Here is a 24,077-nt window from a genome sequence, read left to right as displayed (position 1 = left end):
TATAGACTACTGTAGGCCAATGTCAGCGAACTTCTTAAAGGACCACCTAGCAAACCTCTTAGGCTTTGGGAGCCGAGAGACCACATGAAGGACATTATATAGATAATTTAAAACATAGAAAGAAAGAGCTAGTCATTCAGTCGTGTCTGACTCTTTGCAACCCCATGAACTGTAGACCGTCAGGCTCCTCTGTCCATGGAATTCTCTAGGCAAAAATACTGGGTTGGGTAGCCATTTCCTTTTCCAGGGGATTGTCCCAACCCAGGGATAGAACCCAGCACTGCAGATTCTTTACCATCGGAGCCTCCAGGGAACCCTTTAAAATATAACCATTTAATAAATGTAAAACTAAAAGTAGGCAGTGGCCTCAGTTTGGCCTACACGTCTGTCTAGTTTTTAGACCCCTGCTGCACAAGAACTGTGGCAACATTATAATATGAAATGTGTATTAGCTTCATGGTTGAATTGACAGAATTATTTCAATTTTAAACGAAAGGAGAGAGGGAACAGTTACATATCTTGTAGTTATGTGAAACCCTACATTAAAGGTTTTATGAATGTTTTATGTTTAAAAATACAAACAACCTTGCTAGTAATGTGTTATTGTTATAGTGAAGTTATAGATCAAGAAACTCTGGAATGTTTAGTAATTTCTCCAAGATTATTTATCCAGATTTTTTGAGTCCAGATCTTTTGTGCTGAGTGTGAGGGATGCAGAGATGGGCTTGAAACTAGGCTTGACTTTAATGTCTATGACAGGATGAAAAGTAGGAGAGTAGGAGCTAATCCATAAAGAAAGGGCCAGGGAGGCTTCTGGGAGGAGGTGATGTCAAAACAGGCACACAGAGGAAGAGTAGGAGTTTGCATGAATGAGAAAAAACTGTCTCTGACAAATATAAATGTGTTTGTGAATATGTGCATATAAGAGGCATGTTTGGGGAACAGCAAACAGTTCATTACAGATGGAAGAGGAGAGGAAGGGATGCTGGTCTCAATAAGAGGTGGGCGGGACAGGTGAGCTGGCACTAGATCTTAAAGAATTTGGCAGGTCTTTGAGGTGGACATCTGGCAACTTCACTGCTGAATGTCCATACCCCTGTATTAGAAGCAGTACTTTATTTTCAATGGCCCATCTTTTCTTAATTTCAGTTCATGGATTCAAGTGAGTTCATCTTCATTACCAAGTTTTTGGAGTGGGTCCTTATCCTAGCTTAATAAAGTGTGCATGAATTAAGCTAGACTTCTATGAAACAGCTTGGAAAGAGAGTATTTATACTCTATATTTGAAACTGGTTGACTAAAACCATCAGATTTTCATGTAAATCTTATCTTCTTTTGAGAAACACCTTGACAACAAAGCCAGCACAGAGTAAACAGCTATTAGAAAAACCCAATTTAATTGACTGAACATGGAAATTCAATGATGGCTGAAAATCATCCTGGAACTTTTGTGTTATGATAGCCAACAAATTCTCCTTCCCTGGTGAAACTAGTTTGAGATGGCTTCTATAACCTATAACTGATATATTTCTCATTACTATGACCATGATAATTAAAAAAAAAAAAAGTTAAGTCCAGAGAAAGCCTCTACAGGGTTGTAGGCAAACTGTAACATTAAAAGACTTGTGCTTTTGAAAGAATATTCTGCAGTATTCTTTGGAAAGTAGTGATTAGGTGAGACTAAACCAAAGAGAACCATTTGACATTGTGTTGTGATCTAGACACAAGATGATAGGTAATGGTAGGTAGGAGTAAAAGTTACAATATTTATGTAAATACAAAGTACTAATGCTTAGTACTTGGTGACTAATTAGAAATGAGTAAAGGAGAAATAGAGGTCAAGGGTGATGCTCAGATGTCTAATTTAAGTTACAGAGTTGCATTAAGATACAGAACGTACTAGATGTGGGTATCATCACCGTAGCAATATTAACTGAAGATATAGGAATAGATGGACTTGCCTAGAGAAAACAGGATCAGAGGAGAAAGGAGCCCAAGTCATAATTCTGAGGAATATCAATATTTAAAATGTGGTGATAAAGAAAAGTATTTTACAAAGGTAATTGAGAAGGTGACCAGAGAGTAGGGTGGAAAGGTGACAAGGGTGGAAACGGTCAAGGATAATAAACGCTGAAGTCAGGGAAACTCCAGGATGACATGTCCATTGATTTGAGCAGCACTGTGGTTTGCAGTGACTCTCTTCTTCCTTTTGATCAGGTAACTACCTAGATTCCTGGCCAACTCCAACCTGTCCTTTGAACAACAACTTAAATGCATCTTCGATAGAGAGGCCTTTCCTGCAGAGCTTTACACTGAATTTGCTCTCTCAAAGACCTTTGCTTAATTTGCTATAATTTCTGGCTTTTCTAACAGAGTGCTGAATATAAAAGATGGTATGGGATAGTCAGAAAGCTATCATGCAAGAACAGTCACTTTCCTTGTGGATGAATGAGAAGGGCATGGTTACCCACTCCAGTATTGTCTGGGAAATCAGATGGAAAGAGGAGCCTAGTGGGCTATAGTCCATAGGGTTGCAAAGAGTCAGACTTGACTAAGTGACTAACACTTTCACTTTTTTCACTTAGGTCTCCACATGAATATAAGAATAGAATTAGCTCAACGGTTAATAACAAAAGATGATCTATATTTGGAGGAAAAGGCACAACTTCTGGACCTGCATTTCCTAGATTTAAATCCCATCTTTACATAGTTAGCTGTATTACTTAGGCTAATTACTTATATCCTCTGAACCTCAGTTTACTTATCTGTAAAATACAGGGACAAAGATAGTACCTATTCCATACAGCGTTCTGAAAATCAATTATGTAAAATATAACAACACATATTAGAGAACCAGAAACATAGGGATATATATTCAAATATTTCATGTTATTAATATTGCTGATTTGATCATAACCAATTATGTTTCTGAAGGTCTGTCATCAAGATAATCCTTTCTCCACTTAGTTTTACATTTTTGGATTACATCTGAATTGTCCTGAAAGAACTGCAGAACTGGCTTATTAGATAAAACAAACATAGGATTCAAATTTTGCCTTAAGCTTTCCAAAAAATATTTATTTTGTACATTCACATGAGAATAAGCCTTTTTCTAAATATTGTTTTTTTCTCTATCTGTATAAAATAAGCATAACCATATGATTTACAGAATCTAAAATTCCTTTCCCATTGTCACTACCCAGGTTGATCTAAAACCCTCCATTTTTCTTCCCCCAATTATAAATGGAAAAATGTAGGCAACCTGGCTTCTCAAGATACATATGAATGTTAAAATGAAGCTTAGATAGTACAGATGGCTATTTCCAAAGACATCTTCTGCTTCTTCATGCTTGGGCAGGAAGCTTTTTAGTGTAGTGTTTATTTTAAATGTCTATAGGCTTTTTCCCACAAGTGTATGATTTCATTTTGGTCCTTCTGTAACCATGTGCTTACTCTTTTAGTTGTTCCACTATGAAGAAATTTGGTGAGTGTGAAAACCCTACAAGTCACTCTATGGCCTGTGGTCCACAAGGAGAGCCTTGCTCAATCACTGTAATTCAGGGAACATCCAACTGGGAGTGCACCAGTCTGAGGATGTTGCTAAGTGACCTCTGCCTGTTGAAAGGTACACCGGTTTAAGTCTTGATAGATTATCGCCAGTCCCCTCGGGAAGGACCAAACTTTCAGTGCACACCTGATACCCATTAAGCAGGTCTGGCTGCCTAGAAATACTTACTCAGTTCCTAAGGTTGACGAAATGTCTCTTCTTAGTAGAGCTGATGACATTTTGTGTCTAGCCCATTTTTCATCACTAGTAGAACAACACATGATTTCATAATAGGTTCAGCATCATTCACTTTCCCTTATGTGGCCATTAACAAGAAAACAATAAAACAGCTGGAAACTGATTTGAAACATACATATTGTGATCAAAGAAACACTTTAACTTGGTGTACATGTTGCCCCAAGCATCTCTAGTGAACCAGGAAATGTGTTCTATTTGTGACTGCTATATAATAAATGCAGGCATACATAGCTTAGAGTAAGTTTCAATAAATCAGATTAAAGTCTTGGTCAGATATTAGGGGCTAATATTCTTAAGAGGAGTAAAAATATTATTCAGCACAAAATAAAAGCATTCACCAGAATTTGTTATAATGTGGAGATTAAAATTAAATTCTGCCATCTAGATAAATGAGTAAAGGAGAAATAGAGTAGGCTAAGGATGTACTAACAGAGATGTAGAAAGTTGACCCAATGTAGCTGACACACATTTCAGTGGATACTAGTGTAAACATTTTAAGCCCCCTTTTAAAATGACATCGCATCCACCCAATTTAATTCACAGATATACATCAAAAATTTTTCATGTGTTAGGTATCATAAAAAGAGAGTCTCAGAAAATATGAATGAGACAAAATTCCTGCCTGTAGTTACCCAATAAATTGGCAGCGGTCAGAGAAAATACAAATACACCTAAAATTCTGAAATGAAGCGGCTGAAAATCAGGGCAATGAAAATGGATTTTTTCATTTTATGTTTTTAATATCTCTAATGTCCAACACTAGAAGGTCAAAACAGCTACTCAGCTAGCATTTGTACTATGAAAGGAGAAGTAGCGCATCTTTGAAAGGAAATGGTTTTGAGAAGGATTATTGAAGCTTTATGATTCATGGGGGAAAATGAGAATATCACTGATTCAACAGAAAATTATTTTTTCAGTCATTGTGCATAGATCTATCCTGTTTTCACCAAAACTGAACTGTCTTAAACAGACAGGAATCTCACTTTTGCAGTGTTTTCTAATAATTCTGTATCTTATTCACTGCTATCAGAAAATCCACTCTCAGAGGACTACTGAGAAAAGAAACCTTGTGAACTTCAGTAACAGTATTCACACTGCCTTTGGCTACTTCTGCATTCAGGGCAGCCAGAGTTTGCATTCCAGGGCAGTAGGGCATGGATTCAATAGCCAGGCAGAACCCTTAACTCTTGCAAGTTCTGAAAATCCAGAGGGATAAGGCCAGGTACATGTGGCTGACTCTGGAAAGTAAGAGAAGTGGTAATAATAAATGAGCATATTTTAAAAACAGCCGGGTAGACAATCTCAAGCTATTTATCTGCAGCCCATGATGCTCAATGATGTTGTGAACTAGAAATTTAGTTTCAAAATTTAACAGTGGAACATACTTGTTTAATAGATGGAATCGAATACACAAACACACACACACACCATGTCATTCTAGGCTTAATGTCATCCATAAAAGAAACTCCTAAATACATTCACAAATTATAAAAGCTAGGGTTTTGGGGTATAGCCAAACTTCATTTTCTTCATTGTTCAAACATTTAGCTATTATTCTATATATAAGGTCTTCCACTACCACATATGGAGAAGAAAAAGGCAATCCACTCCGGTATTCTTGCCTGGGAAATCCCATGGACAGAGGAACCTGGCATTCTATAGTCCATGAGGTGGCAAAAGAGTGGGCAGAACAATGATAAGAATGCATGTTCAGTCATGCCTGACTATTTGCAACCCCATAACTGTAGCCCATTAGCCTCCTCTATTCATGGGATTTCGCAGGCAAGAATACTGGAGTGGGTTGCCATTTCCTACTCCAGGGGATCTTCCCAACCCAAGGATCAAACCTGTGTCTCCTGAGTCTTCTGTTTTGGCAGGCAGATTCTTTACCACTGTGCCAACTTTTATAGGTTAATATTAACCTATCATTTCTGGCTTTTCGAACAAAAGTACTGAATATGAAGAAAAGTCTGGGATGATCAGGAAGTTATCATGCAAGAAGAGTCACTTTACTGTGGATGGACAACCAGGTAAAATTGCAAACAACCGAGAAGAATAGGAGTAAGATTTCCTGGCACAGAGAACTCTATGAACTGGCATGGGCTAAGCAAGAAAGCAAAGAGCAATGCTCTGAAAGTATGAATGCTTTATCTTTACTTTACCAGAAGGTTTGCATTGGAAAATTACAGGAGGAAGACAGACATAGAGGTTAATATATAGCTAAGAAAAACCTAGAATTTTTTTTCTCATTTATTTTTATTAGTTGGAGGCTAATTACTTTACAATATTGTAGTGGTTTTTGTCATACATTGACATGAATCAGCCATGGATTTACATGTATTCCCCATCCCGATCCCCCCTCCCACCTCCCTCTCCACCCGATTCCTCTGGGTCTTCCCAGTGCACCAGGCCCGAGCACTTGTCTCATGCATCCAACCTGGGCTGGTGATCTGTTTCACCATAGTACATTATCTATGGTGAACCTAGAATTTTGAGCTACGGAATATGGATTTATTGGAAAGTTAAGTGAGGAGATATTAAGGGCAGCTGAACAAAGTGATGATGGAATCATTTAAGTAAATGAATCAGCAGAAATCAGGATATGTTGAAATATTTTAATTTATGGAGAGATAAACATTTAAATGCTAAATCACTAGTGAGGATGAGTTTGATTTGAAATTATTATTGTCTGCTTGCCTGATATGGTCCATATTCAACCCTTAAAATATTTTACACATCCACAAAGATTATTGACACACACATATACCCTAGTTGAGCATAATTCAACCTGTTGCAACATATTAAATATATTCCAAATATACTTAGTTTACTATAATATCAAAGGAGTCTACTTATGAAACTTGGCTGTAATTATTTTGTTTAGAAGTTTCCTCTTTGAGAAAGTTCAAATGGCAGATAAAGGAAAGTGTATTCTCTCCTTTTTAACATTTTCATGGTGTATTATAGCATTCTCTTGATATGCTTTTATATCTAATTCTTCTCTAATCTATTCATCAAGTAGGTGTCAGAAGTATTTTCTTTAAATACAGTACAAAAACCTCTAGTTGTATAAAGAATAAAACTGAAAGTAGTGTCATCTTAGCCTAGGTATTTAGACATGATAATCAAGATAATATCACTTTGAACTTGAGTTTTTAAAGGCACATTCCTATCCCTGGGTGTCAAGCTTGTCCCCAAGGTGTCCCCCTTTCCTGTTAATGCCCAAAGCGTCAATGCTAGCAATCAGATCACAAGAATGCACAGTGCACGTTACTGACAACTGCAATTTTGATCTTTCCTGAAGTGAATCACCTTTATACCAGTGATCATTACTTCTCTCCACCTGGAAAAATGTTGCTACAATCTTCCAGTTTCAAAGGAACTTTAACCCCACCATTCTTCTTCCAACAAAAATATTCTCTGTCCTGTACCTTGCTGCATCTCTCCTTCCTTTCTTCTTTCTTGTATCTGTCTTTCCTTCCTTCCCTCTCCCCTTCTTCCATTCTTTCTATTTTCCTAGCTTGATTTGTGGATTTCTGACTTTAATTCGTTCTTGTGGAATTTTTTGTTCTCTTCCTCTTATCAGATTCAACATCCATAACTGCTACAAATCGGCCTTTATTTCAAGTAAATTTCATATCCATCAATGACAGTAAGTTGTGAGATCCATGAATGTACATTAACCACAGTAGCTTGAAGCTTATTAGTGCTTATTAGTAGCCTGTTCTTAAAAAAAAAAAATAGCCTGTTCTACTATGTGGGGGGTCACCTATGAAAAACACTACTGATAAAGTTAACAAGGGCTTAAAAGAAACCAGCTTAGAAATAGTTAAAGTGCTACATAAATATCATTGTTATGCTGTGCATAGTCCTTACTCAGTATAATCAAATTGCATCTTCATCTATTGACATCATTCCTTCCAAACCACTCACATACCTACAAATGAGAGGGTGATTATTTATCTGCTTGATTCATCCGTGCAAATGTTTCTTAGCCCACGCAGAGGCTAGATTCAGCTGTGTGGTTTCAGAGATTGGGTGGAAAATATAATGCAGTCCCCACATTAGAAAAAAGGAAATCAGAACATTAAACCACTTGTTTTACCATTTCTGATCCCCCTGAGGCTCAGTGACATTCGGTGCATTTATCTTTCTTGTTAAAACCAGATTCTCTAATTCCTCATAGCAGGTGGAGGAAAGCTGTAGCAGAATGTTTACAACAAGGCATATAAATCTGTTACATGTGTGTATGTCTGTAGGAAGGGAAGGTCACTGCTTAAATTTCAGTTGACTTCAATTTTCAGTGAAATCTTTGCTCCAGTGCTCTGCAAATTAAATGACTCAGAGGACTGCTTTTTTTTTTTTTAAAGAAAAACAAAGAAGGACCGGGAGTGGTGGAGGAAGACAGAATCAGAATGTAGGAGAAACAGCACATGTAATGCTGGAATGGCGAATAAAATTCTTTATGAAGTAGAGAAATTGCACACATATTGCTTTTTAGGGATTTCATTCCCCAAGTTTTCAATTCACACTTGTTGTCCTTTCAGTTTTAGAAGTATCATTATCAATTTTTTACACTTCATTGGATTTGCTTGTACTGGGAAGAGTCAATGGTGGCAAAGCTCCTTCCCCTAAGACAGGGGTCCCCAACCTCTGGGATCTAATGCCTGATGATCTGAGGTAGAGTTGATATGATAATAAAAGAAATAAAGTCCACAATAAATGTAATGTGCTCGAATCATCTGAAACCATCCTTGGTCCATGGAAAAATTGTCATCAGCAAAACTGGTCTGTGTAAAAAGTTGGGGGCTGCTGCAAGAGATACTCCTTTGTTTTGGGTTAGTGGTGTGACTGGTAACTTGATCTTTCAAATTTCAAAAAGCTTTAACTGGGCCATGTTTCAGCTTCCTTTATGAGTTCACATGCTTCTGAGTCCAGATTTTCCTCTTCCTCTCATCTACTAAAATAACTACATTCTTCCAGGAAGCTTTCAATTTCTACTGCTTTCTCTCACACTTGCTTTCTGCATAGAAATACACAGGCCATGTTATAATTCAAGAACAATCTATCTTTACCAAACAGTCCTCACCTACTAATTTTCTCTTTTTCTCATTTAGTCTCTTAGAAAATTCTCATGACTTTCTTGAATTAGGCTCTTTCTAGGATTTCCTCAGTGACTGCAGTTTATGTAACCAACTCTTTTTGAGCATGAAAAAATTATTTGACAGTAATTCTGTGCTGGACCCTGAGGGAAAAAAAAATTTAATAACATAATTCATGACCATAGGGCAAGTCCAGACACACAAACAGAAGGTTTCAAGGTAATGATATAAGCTCATGGCAAGGTGGTTTTCAACTTTGACTGTTCATTAGCATCACCCAGGATTCTTTCAAATGCCCAGTGCCCAGCCAGCAACCCAGACCCTTTAATAGAAAATCTTTGAGTATGGGGCCAAAGCTCCTTACATGATTCCAATGGATGACCAATGTTGAGAACCACTGTTGAATAAATATGCTTAGGAAGCTAATGGAACACAGGAGTGAGTGTTGTAACTCAATCAGGGTGAGTTAGGGAAACACAAAAGGTATTAATATGTACAGAGCTTTAAAGAATGGATTGGTCTGTGTCAGCATCTCCATTGGTGGGGGAGGGAGAAGATGGGGTGGTTTGAGAGAGTAGCATTAAAACATATCCATTATCATGTGTAAAACAGATAGCCAGTGGGAATTTGCTATATGACACAAGGAACCCAAAGCTGGTACTCTGTGACGACCTACAGGGGTGGGATGGGGAGGGAGGTGGGAGGGAGGTTTAACAGAGAGGAGACGTGTGTATACCTGTGACTGATTCCTGCTGATCTGTGACAGAAACCAACACAATATTGTAAAGTAATTATCCTACAATTAAAAATAAAATAAAATTTAGGAAAAAAAAATAATGGGTGGGTCAATTAAAGGTTTGGGTGAAGGATCTTTGGGATAAAATGTATGGTTTAAGCAAAGTACACAGTGGTGTGTGCATCTGTGTGCTTTTAGAGAATTAGAAGGAGGTCAGTCATACTAGAAAATAAGTTATGAGGCAGGACGTTGAGGAATATAAGCCTTAAGATAAAGAAAGAGACCTTTATGAAAAGGAGCAGTGGGACTGAACACTGTGAATGAGACTCCAATCTTCCTGAAGCTTTAGAATGATTATTCAACAAAACCTTCACTATATTCACTAAAAATCAAGGAGGAGGGGCCCCAGATTTTTTCCAATATATTCTTGTGGACTTTTCAATATTATGCCTCGTGATTTCCAATCAGTTTCTCTACCTTTGAAATTTGGCTCCAAAATATATGTTACCACCAGCAGCAGATCCCTTCCAGATAAAATCTGTTCCACACTAGCCATCCATTTCCTGAGAAGTTATTTTACAAGTACTAATGGGACAGCATTTAAGTTTCCTAGATCTCAAAGAAGTTTTCATAACCAGTCTTTAAGAACTTAGTGTATGCTTTCAGAGCAGGACCTCAGAACTTCTTAATTGCTTTCAAAGGAAACAAAACTACATTTGGACAATGTAATTATGCTATGTAATGGCTCTCTGTATTATGTGTTATTATGTACTTATGTCATGTAATTATATAACATAAAACAAACTTTCATACACATTGTCAGTGAATGCCACTTCAAACAGGACAAAGATTCATTTGTTGGTTAGGCAGGTAACTTTGTTTATTCCTGAGTTTAATTCTGAAGAACAAAATACAAAATGATATCATGTATCAAAAAAAGATATTTGGAGCCATGAAGTGTTTGGCCCACAGTTGTAAAACAATCCATATTTGAATCCCAGCTTCTCTATATTACTGACATCAACCATCTGAATCAAGTTACATCCAAGAATGTATGAGTGAAAAAAAATCTAACACATCCCATTTTTCTGCCTCAAACAAACATAATAAGGTATTATACTGTTTTATTTTAGCACATCATAGGTAACATGAAGTAAGAGTTAGATAATTAAAAATTAAAAGACTGAAATCCAGTTTTATGATAGTGCTTATCTAATCAGTATTTGGGTCTGGAGCTTCCTTGATGGCTCAGACGGTAAAGAATCCACCTTCATAGTGGGAGACCTGGGTTTGATCCCTGGGTTGGGAAGATCTCCTGGAGAAGGGAAAGGCTATCCACTTTAGTATTCTGGCCTGGAGAATTCCTTGGCCTGTATAGTCCATGGGGTCGCAAAGAGTGGGACACGACTAAGTGGTGTTCACTCACTCACTACTGTATCCCAAAGCCTGGCCAGTTCCTGCAGCTGAAAATAGGATGCTCTTATGGGAAATCTGGTGAGTATAAATCTGATAGGAGGAAGGGAGCTCAGGTTGCTGAAAAAGATCCCGATGAGTGGGAACGCCTGACACTTGAATAAATAAAGCTTGGTTACAGATCTTACAGGGTCTAAGTTCCTATTCTCAGATAGAACATTGGCCTTTTGAGATATTTTAAGTTGCTGTATAAACAGGGAGCCCAGGCTGGTGCTCTGTGATGACCTAGAGTGGGGGGTTAGGGGGAGGGGAGGAAGACTCAAGAGGGAGGGGATGTGTATATAATTATGACTGATTCACGTTGTTGTATAGCAGAAACCAACATGACATTGTAAAGTGCTTTTCCTCCAATTAAAAAATAAATATAAATAAATGTTTATTATTTCATTAAATGAATCATCATTAACCTCTTCTGTATGGTTGGCCATGTACTAGATACTGGGGATCCCATAGTGAGAAAGTGAAGAATAAGGACCCTAAGTATTCACACAATCAATTCAATATCACTTGCTGTTAGAGAGCAATCTCTATTCATCCACTCATTCAACACCTATTTACAAAGTTTCCACTTTGGGCCATGCCCTGAATTAGGCATAGGGGCTCAGTGGCAGACCAATGCCAGTCCTTGATCTGAAGAAGCGTATGGTCTATCGTAGAGTTTCCCAAGCTGGACATCCTGAGAAACCCCATGGACACAGTAAGTCACCATCTCTAAGGTTCTATAAGAAAAACAAAGAAGAAAAAAATTGTTTGAGATGGCTGATAATTTACTTATCACGAAATCTTTTCCCAGTCTGACAACAGGAAAAAAGAAAAAATTTAGTGTTATCCTTTTGCTGAAATTTGGCATTTGGAAAATATTTTCCCTAATTTACTCAGATTTTTGTCTCCTATATTTATGACACCTGGCAAATGTTGCAGAGTGGTCATTTTGCTGCAATGGAAGTTAAAGTTCCCATAACTTTAACATGTTAATGAGAGGAATAGTTCTTTAACTGCCTGGTAAAATAAGAAAGAATGAAAATATTGTATATAAAGGGGGTTCTGAGAAGTATAAAGCAGCATAACATGTAAGGGTAACATATAATTTTTAGTAAATGTTTGTTATGGAACTGGATCAGGTAACAGGATATTTTCCCTGGATTATAAAAGATACCTCTTGGAATCTGAGTTCTTTGTTATAGTTCTGATCAACTATTAAATTGTTCATTGGATATGACACTTTCTACCTGGATCCACATTACAACCAACAGCACCTAATTCTTTTCTCTGCATCTGTGCTAATAAAATATTTCTTTCCATTTCATTTCATTCATGACATAAAATTCACATAAATTAAAATAATTATCTTAAGTAATCAAAATTTTAAGCCTACATATTGAACATACCAATTATTTTTTGATTTAGAGGTTTTCAGTGGCATTTACAAAATAATCTTAGGAATCAACACAGGACTATGTGATACATTTGAGACTCTTAAGCTACTTTGACTCTGGCATATACATATGGTGTTGTGTTTGCAAAATGTTAAATTATCTTGGCAAGAGTTATTCTCCATTCTTGGACAATAACACTGGAAAAACTGCCCAAAACTTGCAACATCGCCCCTGGCATCAAAACTCAATCACTTTGCCCATCTATTCATAGAGATTCTTTATTTTTAACCATTTTTTCTTTTAAAATGAGTTGCCAATATGGATTCTCAAGATAAACACTTGAGCAAGAGGGCCAAAATCAGATCTTGAAAGTGTTCTATTTTGATGTATACATTGACTGGCATTTGTTGACATAATTTCATGTAATTTCTAACACTTCTGTCTTTGTAATTCTACCTGTTTTTGACTAGCTGAAAGGTAAGCAAACATATGTAACACAGGGATGCTAACATCCACAGAGATCATTAATTTCAAGGTATAGGTGAATTTGTTCAAATACTGAGAATTAAGAAATTTAAAACCAGTGTTTCAAGTTTGCAAGGTCACAAAAAATCCATGATAGTGTTAACCCAGGTGCCCTAAGAAACAGGTTGAATTATACTCTTAAGAGTTACAATTAAAACAAAGTGAACTCACTGGAGTTCAATCCTATCCTTCGATTGCTGCATGCTATATTAATTTTTTTTTCACCAGTTCAGCTATTCCAATATAACAAATTGGCTTTCTCTACATTGGTCAGCTTCTTCCTCTAAGGCAGACAACTTAATGGATTTTAGTTCTAAATAGAGTATGGTTTGTTTCTAAGTATTAATTTCAACTTTAGCTATTGTGCAAATTATGCCCTAGCTTAAAATTGAACCACGTTGACCACTAAAACAGAGAAGTCTAATATATGACTCAAATTAGCAAATTTCACCCAGACAGCAAAGTTAAGTTGGCTTGATTTCTGCATCCTTACATACAATTTAACAAAGCAAGTTCTCCATCTAGTGGTTGCAAAATTCACAATAGGATCCTATCTCATTATTACTGATTCACTGCATGTTTATCTTTTAGAAGTTAATGAATCACATATACATGATGGTTGAGATTTTCCCCTGCCTTCTACACTATTTTGATAGAAAGGACCAGGACCTGTCCTACTAATTTTATATAAAGTTGCGAACTTTAACATGTTAGTGAGAGGAACAGGTCTTTAACTGCCTGGTGAAATAAGAAAGAATGAAAATATTGCATATAAAGGGGGCCCTGAAAAGTATAAAGCAGCATAACATGTGAGTATAACAAATAATTGTTAGTAACTGTTTATTTTTATTGTGAAATTGGATCAGGTAACAGGATATTTTCCCTAAATTATAAAAGATACCTCTTGGAATCTGAGTTCTTGCTTATGGTTTTGATCAACTATTGAACTATTTATTGGATATGACACTTTCTACCTGGATCCACATTACAACCAACAGCACCTAATTCTTTTCTCTGCATCCCTGCTAATAAAACATTTCTTTTCATTTCATTTTGCTGGTTGAGTTCTCCTCATGTATGCGTACCCAGTTTTCCATTCGTGTCTGACTCTTTGGACTGTAGCCCACCATGCTCCTTTGTCCATGGAATTTTCCAGAGTAGGTTGCCATGCCCTCCTCCAGGGCATCTTCCCCATCCAGGGACCAAATCCACTTCTCTTATGTCTCCTTCATTGGCAGGTGGATTCTTTATCACTAGCGTCACCTGGGCAGCCCAAGTGGCGCTCCTTACGGTCTACTGATCGACACATCCTGGGCTAGCTTTCATCCCAGAAGATGAAGCAAGAAAGCTTTACCTTTATCCGTAGGAGTATTTAACAGCGCTACAGATTTGCATGGGTATTGCTATTTTCACGCAAATATAAATGTCTATTATTTTTACCTGGAAATGCCTGAAGGATTTCCCCTGCTCATTTGGTAAGTGTTGTTGTGAGAAAGTAAAGATTCCTCACTGAACTCCGGCAAATTCATCAAGAACTGAACATATTCCCTCCTAACACAACAGGGGAAAGTCTCAGAATCAGAGGCGGTCAGAATCCATATTCTCTACTCTGCCCATTGACAAAAAGATGGAGCTGGTACAGAGCAGCTAAAGGGTGAATCTGAGAAAAAGTGGGCTTCAGACTAAGAAGTTTTAAATACATACGTCCGCCATTTACAAACTGTCATCCCAGGCAGGTGACTAAAACCTACTGAATTACAGTTTCCTATTTTATAAAATGGGAGTAACATTACCATCATGCTAAGTCGCTTCAGTTGTATCTGACTCTTTGCTACCCTATAAGACTGGAGCCTACTAGGGTTCTGTTCATGGGATTCTCCAGGCAAGAATACTGGAGTGGGTTGCCAGGCCCTCCTCCAGGGGGTCTTCCCGACCCAGGGATCAAACCCGTGTCTCTAATGTCTCCTGCGTTGGCAGGCTGGTTCTTTACCCCTTGCACCACCTGGGAAGACCCACTATTACCTGCAGAGTATAGTTATTATTGGGGCCTCCCTGGTAGCTCAGCTAGTAAAGAATCCACCTGCAATGAAGGAGACTCTGGTCAATTCCTGGGTCAGGAAGATCTGCTAGAGAAGGAATAGGCTACACACTACAGAATTCTTTGACTTTCCTGGTGGCTCAGCTGGTAAAGAATCTGCCCGGCAATGCTGGAGACCTGGGTTGGATCCTTGGGTTGGGACGATCCCCTGGAGAAGGGAAAGGCTACCCACTCCAGATTTCTGGCCTGGAGAATTCCATGGACTGTGCAGACCATGGGGTTGCAGAGTCAGACACAACTAAGCAACTTTCACTACACTTCACTTCACTTTACTTCATACTTATTGTTTACACAAGGCAAGATATACATCAAAAAGTGCCTATAATAGGACCTGAGTCACACAAGAGTGCCAAAACAAATTGATTGCACCATAAGTTAAGTAGACCCAGGTATTGAATCTGTTTTCTACCCAGAGTTTCCACTGTGTCACATGACTAGACTCTCATATTCTAAAGGCTTCATGATAAAACTAAGCTGAGCAGAGAACATGCTTATGGCTATTACTGACTTAATAACTTGAAGTCTTTAAAAGTTAAACAATGAGGAGAAAAATGAAATAACTGCTTAACAATTGAATAAATATTTATTCTTTTTTTAGCTGAACAAAACTCTAAATTAAGAAGTTATAATGTTTCAGCTATATCTCAATAAAAATTATAACAACTGTATTAGTTTTATACATGTATATACACATGCATATGTAATCAGGCAATACATCACACATTTCTCTAGGGTATTTCAAAATGTGTCAGAAAATTGTTTATCTCTCTTAATACCACTCTAGGTAAGTTTCCATGTTAAATAAATATTTTCACCATTATGAAAAGTAAAAAATGGTAGTCAATAATTAACAGATATATGAGACAGTGTGATAAGGTATTAAAAATATGTACAGAATTTTTTCAAGTTAAGCAGATTTTTCTGTTCATGCTACTCAAAGTCCTCAGGTAATTATCAGTCTTAACACTTTTTTGTGGAGAATGACAAACTGGAAAACATTATAATCCACGTCTTCAGTTTACTGATATAATTGTTGCTAATAACAATTTGACACTAATGAAGAGAATGAAAATATTTTATTAAACAATTGTAGACATTTAACAAAGCTGTTTCAAAATGAAAATGTTTCTGGATTGATTTCTTTTGCACTTCTTTTACTGGAACAAAACTTTTCCATTCATCTCTGCAATTATTTAAAGCTAAAAACATTCTTCTGTGATTGAAAGAGATATTCTCTGGAGACCAGGACTGTAATATGTAAATATGTATATGCAATTGTAAGAAATGATTTATGGTTTATTCTATAAAAATATACATGAAGTTTTTCTTTTTAATCAGTGGATTTAAAAGAATGCAATTCTTGAAATTTAACTTATAAAGATTCTCATGTTAATGTTTAATATTTGTATCATTTTCTCGGTTCATCATTTAAACTGAATGGGATCTCTAACTTTCCAAAATATACACTAATGTTGTTTTTTTCATAGTCAAATATTTAAAGCTCTTTTGTCCATTTCTTTTTTATAAATATAATAAATTAGAGACACTGGGTATAAAATAATTTCACCAAGAACATACTGAAAATTTCAAGGACCTAGTGCTAGTAACATGATTATGTAATCCAATGTTGCCACCTAGTGGCTACATGTGAGAAATTGGATTCTGAAGATTAAAACGAGTTATTCTTATACTGTTCAGTCAATAAGTCCTGTCTGGCTATTTGTGACCCCCATGGACTGCAGCATGCCAGGCTTTCCTGTCCATCACCAACTCTCGGCGCTTGCTCAAACTCATGTCCTTCGAGTCGGTAATGCCATCCAACCATCTCATCTTCTCTTTCTGCCGCTTTCTCTTTCTGCCCTTAATCTTTCCCAGCATAACGGCCTTTTCCAATGAGTTAGTTGGCTCTTCCCATCAGATAGCCAAAGTATTGGAGCTTCAGCATCAGTCCTCCCAATGAATATCCAGGGTTGATTTTCTTTAAGATTGACAAGTTTGATTTCCTTGCTGTCCAAGGGACTCAAAGAATCTCCAGCACCAAAGTTCTTTGACTCAATTCTTCAGGGCTCACCTTTCTTTATGGTCCAGCTCTCACATCCATACATGACAATTGGAAAAACCATAGCTTTGACTGTATGGATGTTTGTTGGCAAAGTGTTGTCTCTGCTTTTTATTACACTGTCTAGGCTTGTCATAATTTTTCTTCCAAGGAGTAACTGTCTTTTAATTTCATGGCTACAGTCTCCATCTGCAGTGATTTCAGAGCCCAAGAAAACAAAGTCTGTCACTCTTTCTGCTTTTGCTCCAAATTAAGACAGTTCAAATAATCTAAACATGTTTGGTTGTACGCATTTTTAAAAGGTGCTGAAGAATTCAGTGGCAGAAAGATAATCTTAAGTAATGAGGTTGGAGCAACTGGACATTCACAGGCAGAAAAAAAAAAAGGGACTTGCCTTAAACCTCACTTACAGAAACAAAAAACACCTCAAAAAAGGCCACAGACTTAGATATAAAACATAAACTGCACAATTTTTAGGGGGAAAATGGAGGAGATAATCATTGGGGTTTAGGACTGAGAGTTATTAGACCTGACTCCAAAAGCATGATCCTACAAATTAGACCTCATCATAATTTAAATATAACACAATTTTTAAAAATCTTTTCCTTTTTGGAAGACAGAGAAGGTTTTATCCTACTAAGAGGATGAAAACCTAAGTTACATAGAGGCTGGGAGACAATAGTTTCAAACCATAAATCTGACAAAAGACTGCTATAGAATATACCAAGGAATCTAAAACTCAGTGGTATAAAAATGAAAATATGCAAATAAAATGAGCAAAAGACATGAACAGACATTATACTGATTGAGACAAAGAGATGACAAAGAAGCACATGAAAAAGTATTCAGCATTAGTAGTCACTAAGGGAAATGTAAATTGAAACCTCAGTGAGATACCATACACAGTTACCAGAGTAGTTAAAATAAAAACAGAGTGACAACACAAATATTGGTGTGAACCTGGGAGACTAGAGCATCCATCCATTGCCAGGGGAGATGTAAAATTGCAGAGCCATTATAGAAAACAGTTTGGTGATTTCTTAACAACCTAAACACTGCCATACAACCATGCAATTGCAATCTTAGACATTTAGCTCAAATAACATAAACATATGCTTACATAAATATCTGTCCACATATGTTCATAGCTCCTGGAGGAGGAAATGGCAACACACTCCAGTATTCTTGCCTGGAGAATCTCATGGACTGAGGAGCCTGGTGGGCGGCAGTCCGTGGGGTCACATAGAGATGGACACAACTGCAGTGACTTAGCACTCATTATATGCATGTTCTTGGCAGCTTTATTCATAATAGCTGAACTGGAAGCATCCCAGCAAGAGATTGGTTACACAGGCTGACACATCCTTACCACGGAACACAATTTAGCAATAACAAGTAGTGGACTACTTATATGCACAACAAATTGGATGAATCTCTTGGAAATTACTCTGAAGAAAGCTGATCCAAAATGTCATATACTGTATGCTTCTATTTGTATAAAATTTTGAAATATGAAAATAATAGAATGGGACAACCAACACATTAGTGGTGGTCCCCTGGAGTAGGAAAATGTCAACCCACTCCAGTATCCTTGCTGGAAAATCTCATGGAGGGAGAAGACTGGCAGGCTACAACCCATGGGGTTACAAAACATTGAATACAACCAAGCGACTGAACCCACACACACAGAGGATTAGAAGAGGTGGGAGTGTTGGGGAAGAGAGCTGGGGTGGAATGAAGGGCAATGAGGGTTCCTGGTCAGGATGGAACTGCTCTGTATCTTAACTATAGTGGCTGATGTGAGAACCTGCACATGTGATAAAATCATATGGAACATGATATATATACACATATATACATACAAACACAAGTGAAAAAATGGAGCAAATCTGCATAAGACTAGGGGATCATGCCAATTAACATCCTGGTTGTGATTTTCTACCATAGTTTAGTAAGATGTTACTACTGGAGAAGCTGCATAAAGAGTACTTGGAATTTTCCTGTATTATTTCTTTTTTTTTTTTTTTTTATTAGCCTTGCCTGTATTATTTCTTATGTGAATCTGTGATTCTGTGATTCTCATGTGAATCTGTGATTCTTTCAAAATAAAATATTTGATTGAGAGAAATTTCTGCCTCTGAAAAAATACAACAAAGTAGTGAATATAACAAAAAAGAAGCAGACTCAAAGATATAGAGAACAGACTATTGATTACCAGTGGAGAGAGAGAGGAGGGGAGAGGCAATAAAGGGATAAGGGACTAAGAGGGACAAACTATCAGGTACAAAATAAGCTTCAAGTTTTTACTGCACAACACACAGAATAGAGCTAATATTTTATAGTAGCTACAAATGGAGTATAACCTTTAAAAATTGTGGATCACTATATTGTACACCTGTAACTTACATAATATTGTATAGCAATTACACATCAATAAAAATATTGTAATATTAAAGAAAAAAGATCCTGCCACTTAATTGTTACAGACTAGAAACATGACTTAAAAGGTTAAAGTGCTTAGCTAATCTCTATTTTAAATCTCAAATAGTTAATCTCTATTTTAGAACATTTCAAAAATCTAAAGATATAAACTTGTGCATACATTGATAAATTAATTGCACCAAGTCCAAAGTTGAAAGTGTTCTTCATGAATAAAAAAATGTTATGGGTAAGCAATTGAACGTGTATTTTTCATATTCCATAGTTATTTTCCTTTGCACATTTGAGAATTGAGTTGAAACAGAGAAGAGTAATATATTTGATAAATTAGTAAGCAGATAAGAAGTGTCAACATCCAGACTGCATAAAGAGTAGATAACAGAAGAAATTTTCTAGATGGTTTATGTACATGATTTCTCAAATAATTTACAGTTATGAAATTTCCCTGGAATAAAAATTATTCTGTCTCTAGAAAATGTAGAAATTGGCTTGATTTTACATCTATAAAAATGTCATTCACTCTTCTTAACAGGAAGAACACAGTATATATTTTTTAACTTCTTATTTTCTTCCCACAGTAATAAAAAACTATATTCATATTTTCATATTTGAAGTGATATGCTATCAGAATCAGAGCACTTTTGGAAGAATGTGCAGGATAAACACTTTTATTTATGAAATAATATATTAAAATATATAATAATATCTATTTAATAAAATTCTAATTAAATAATTAACTTCTTCAGGGAAGTGATGTGATTTTAGGCATAGGGAACCTGGTTTCTTCATTAATTTATGTGTAAAATAGTAATAAATATGAAACTAGCCCTTGACTTCCATCTAGAAAGCTTAGATTGGAGGTCTAATTAGTATGCAAATAAATGTATGACAGTAAGCAAGTTCCTCAACCACTCCAGGCATCACTTTCCATGTCCCTTTAAGGAGGGGAAAGACTTCAAAACTCCTAATGCACTTTCCAGCTTGACTATTACATGAAACTGAGCCAGAAGCTATTCAATTGGAAAGTTTTAAGTTTTGAACATCTAAGTGTCTTGTGCTCTTGTTACTACTTTTTCTCCAATGAACATAAGTGCATTTGCAAGAGAATGAGAAGGAATTTTGATTCAGAGGATTAACTAGTTTTTTTCCAAATTTCATCCAAAGATTTCCTTGTTGTTGTTGTTTATCACTCAGTCACTCACTTTGTGAACCTATGGACTGTAGCCTGCCAGGCTCCTTCTGTCCACGGGATTCTCCAGGCAAGAATACTGGAGTGGGTTGCCATTTCCTTCTCCAGGGGATCTTCTCGACCCAGGGATCGAACCTTCATCTCCTGTGTCTCCTGTATTGGCAGACAGATTCTTTACCACTAAGCCACCAGGGAAGCTCAGATTCCTTGTAAATACATTTTAAATAAAACAAGCCATTATTAGTTGGCATGTTAGTAACTTTGGTGTGTTAATAACTAAACCATCATAAAACGTTGGACTATTAAAGATAATTTACATATTAGCACATCAGTTACTGATAAAAAGATCCTTTCATTTAAAGAAGGGAGGTCTTTTGAAGAGTGGCAGGTGGCCCAGATATCCATGTGAGGGGATAAGCAGGCTATTTACTCATTTGGAGAAGCCACTGAAATGAGTGGTAGACACGTGTGATGAGATTTCTGGCCTGTGGAAACTGTCTCCAACACTAGTAAATCAGGACCACAAAACAGAGCCACCAAGAAGTGCGGTCAGTAGGAAGCTAACTGGGAGGTCAGGACCAATTATAATTTAGAAAAAAGTAACCCTCAGAGGCAGCAAGACAACCATCAGAACAATGATGGAAATATGAAAATGTTCAAGCACACCTTGAGAATTCCTAGATGTCACCAGCGAACATTTTTGAGGAGATTTTTAGGTAGAGATTATCAAGTCAATGAAATACCAACACCAGGAAAAAAGAGAAAATGTATTTGCTCTTAGCTTCTGATTCCTCTGGGATAGCTAATTTTTTGGTATTCAGACTCTCTACCACTGTGGTGAATAGTTTTGGCTGACTATAAATTTATGGATCCTTTGAATTGCATAATGGAATGGATTTCTTGTTTGAAATACTTGCTATTTTGCTTAGAGTCATAAGTGACATCTTTCTAGTAAGTGTACATACTACAAGACCACTTTCCATATAAGTCTATTTCTTTGTTCTGTTGTATGCCTTAGCATTTTTAGTTCTTGCTTTTGTTCTTCTTTCTTCAGCTCTTTACAAGTTATGTTCTTTTCATGAATTTACATATTGCAAGCCATCCTATATTCTTTCTAAACAAAGGGTGACATAAACAACTCCCCCAATATTCACACTTCAGGAAGGCTTAATGCCCTGCCTAACCACTGTAGAACATGCATATGGCCCAGCCACATTTACTAGATTAAAGAACCCCCCTACCCCCAAAAAGCCTGGTAGGGTAACATTTGGTGACATTCTCAGTTCATTGGCCTCTAACTTGGGCACTGCTGTGATGGAGGCAGGTTGGATAGTCACATGGTATCATTGTCCAAAGACAGACCCCTAGTATGTGTGTATTTATCTGATGAGTGCCCTTCCCAAAGGATATAATTCTATGTACCAAGAAATCAAGAGATTAAAAAGCAAATACAATCTCAAAGGCTATGCCAAGTATACTCTACCATTGTTATAAAAACATAACTAGGCAAAGTGAAAGACTACTCTTATCATAAACCTATCAAGATGTAAAGTGAAAGTGTTAGTGGCTCAGAGATGTCTGACTTTTGCGACCTATGGACGGTAGCCTGCCAGGCTCCTCTGTCCATGGGATTCTCCAGGCAAGAATACTGGGGTGGGTAGCCATTTCCTTCTCCAGGGGATCTTCCTGACCCAGGGATTGAACCTGGGTCTTCTGCATTGTGGGCAGATTCTTTATTATCTGAGCCACCAGGGAAGCCCCAATTCAGGATAACTGAATGTAATCCCCATTCAGGATTGAGGACACCTAAGTGCAATTAAATTTCACAAACATTTTTGAAATCTTAAGACAGATATTATTTGATAACATTTTGATGATTTATATTCATACATTATATGATGACAACAACCACATATTATTATATGGCATATTGTTTCAAATTCAGGCATTATATTAGTAAAAGGTATGCAGTATTTACACTTATAAACTAGATAAATTCATTGATATGATGGAGCTTTGATTGTTTAGGAAACAAGATGGTGAATAATTATAATCCAAAGTAAGATACAGGATCAAGAGAGCAGTCCAGCAATTATCTTTCCATTTGCCATGTGATACTTTCCATTGTTCCACAATCCATGAAATAACAGAGGTGATTTTATGGAAGAGTAGAAAAAGTGCCATCAGAAGACAAATAAAAGATTCTGAGGAATTCCTAAAACCAGAAGCAAATGAGAGACACACAGAGAGAGAGAGAGAGAGAGAGACAGAAGAAACCACAGTCAAAAATGCGGGGAAGAAGATGGCTACAGAGATGAGCATGACCTTGCAAAATTCTCAAGCAGAGAAACAGCAGTTGTAAAGAATAGAAGATCTTTAAACAAGCATCACGATGTTAAGTAGAGAAGTGCAAAACTGTATCCGTTGAACTCTGGAGCCTTTTCTCCCTATTTCATCACTCCTGAGGAAAGGCTAATAAAGTGTTTGCCCACAGGTTAAAGCACTGAGAATTTGGTTAACTGACCAAAGTAAATAGGTTAAATTCAGTAGCATGCTAAAAGTATGTGTCAAAGAATTTTCCCAAAAGAGGAAAAGTGACAGAAAACCATGAGGCTGCTTAGAGGATCAGTTCAGTTCAGTTGCTCAGTTGTTTCCGACTTTTTCTGACTCCATGGACTGAAGCACACCAGGCTTCCCTGTCCATCACCAACTCCCGGAGTTTACCCAAACTCATGTCCTTCAGGTCAGTGATGCCATCCAATCATCTTATCCTCTGTCATCCACTTCTTCTCCTGCCTTCAATTTTTCCCAGCATCAGAGTCTTTTCCAATGAGTCAGTTCTTCACATCAGGTGGCCAAAGTATTGGAGTTTCAGCTTTAGCATCAGTCCTTCCAATGAATATTCAGGACTGATTTCCTTTAGGATGGACTAGTTGGATCTCCTTGCAGTCCAAGGGACTCTCAAGAGTCTTCTCCAACACCACAGTTCAAAAGTATCAATTCTTCAGTGCTCAGCTTTCTTTATAGTCCAACTCTCACATCCATATATAACTCCTGGAAAAATAATAGCCTTGACAAGATGGGCCTTTGTTGACAAAGTAATGTCTCTGCATTTTAATATGGTGTCTAGGTTGGTCATAGCTTTTCTTTCAAGGAGCAAGCATCTTTTAATTTCATGGCTGCAGTCACCATCTGCAGTGATTTTGGAGCCCTAGAAAATAAGTCTGTCACTGTTTCCATTGTTTAACCATATATTTCCATGAAGTGATGGGACC

Source organism: Muntiacus reevesi, chromosome 6 (genome assembly GCF_963930625.1).
Source record: "Muntiacus reevesi chromosome 6, mMunRee1.1, whole genome shotgun sequence".
Lineage (NCBI taxonomy): Eukaryota > Metazoa > Chordata > Mammalia > Artiodactyla > Cervidae > Muntiacus > Muntiacus reevesi.
This window is presented reverse-complemented; position numbering follows the sequence as displayed.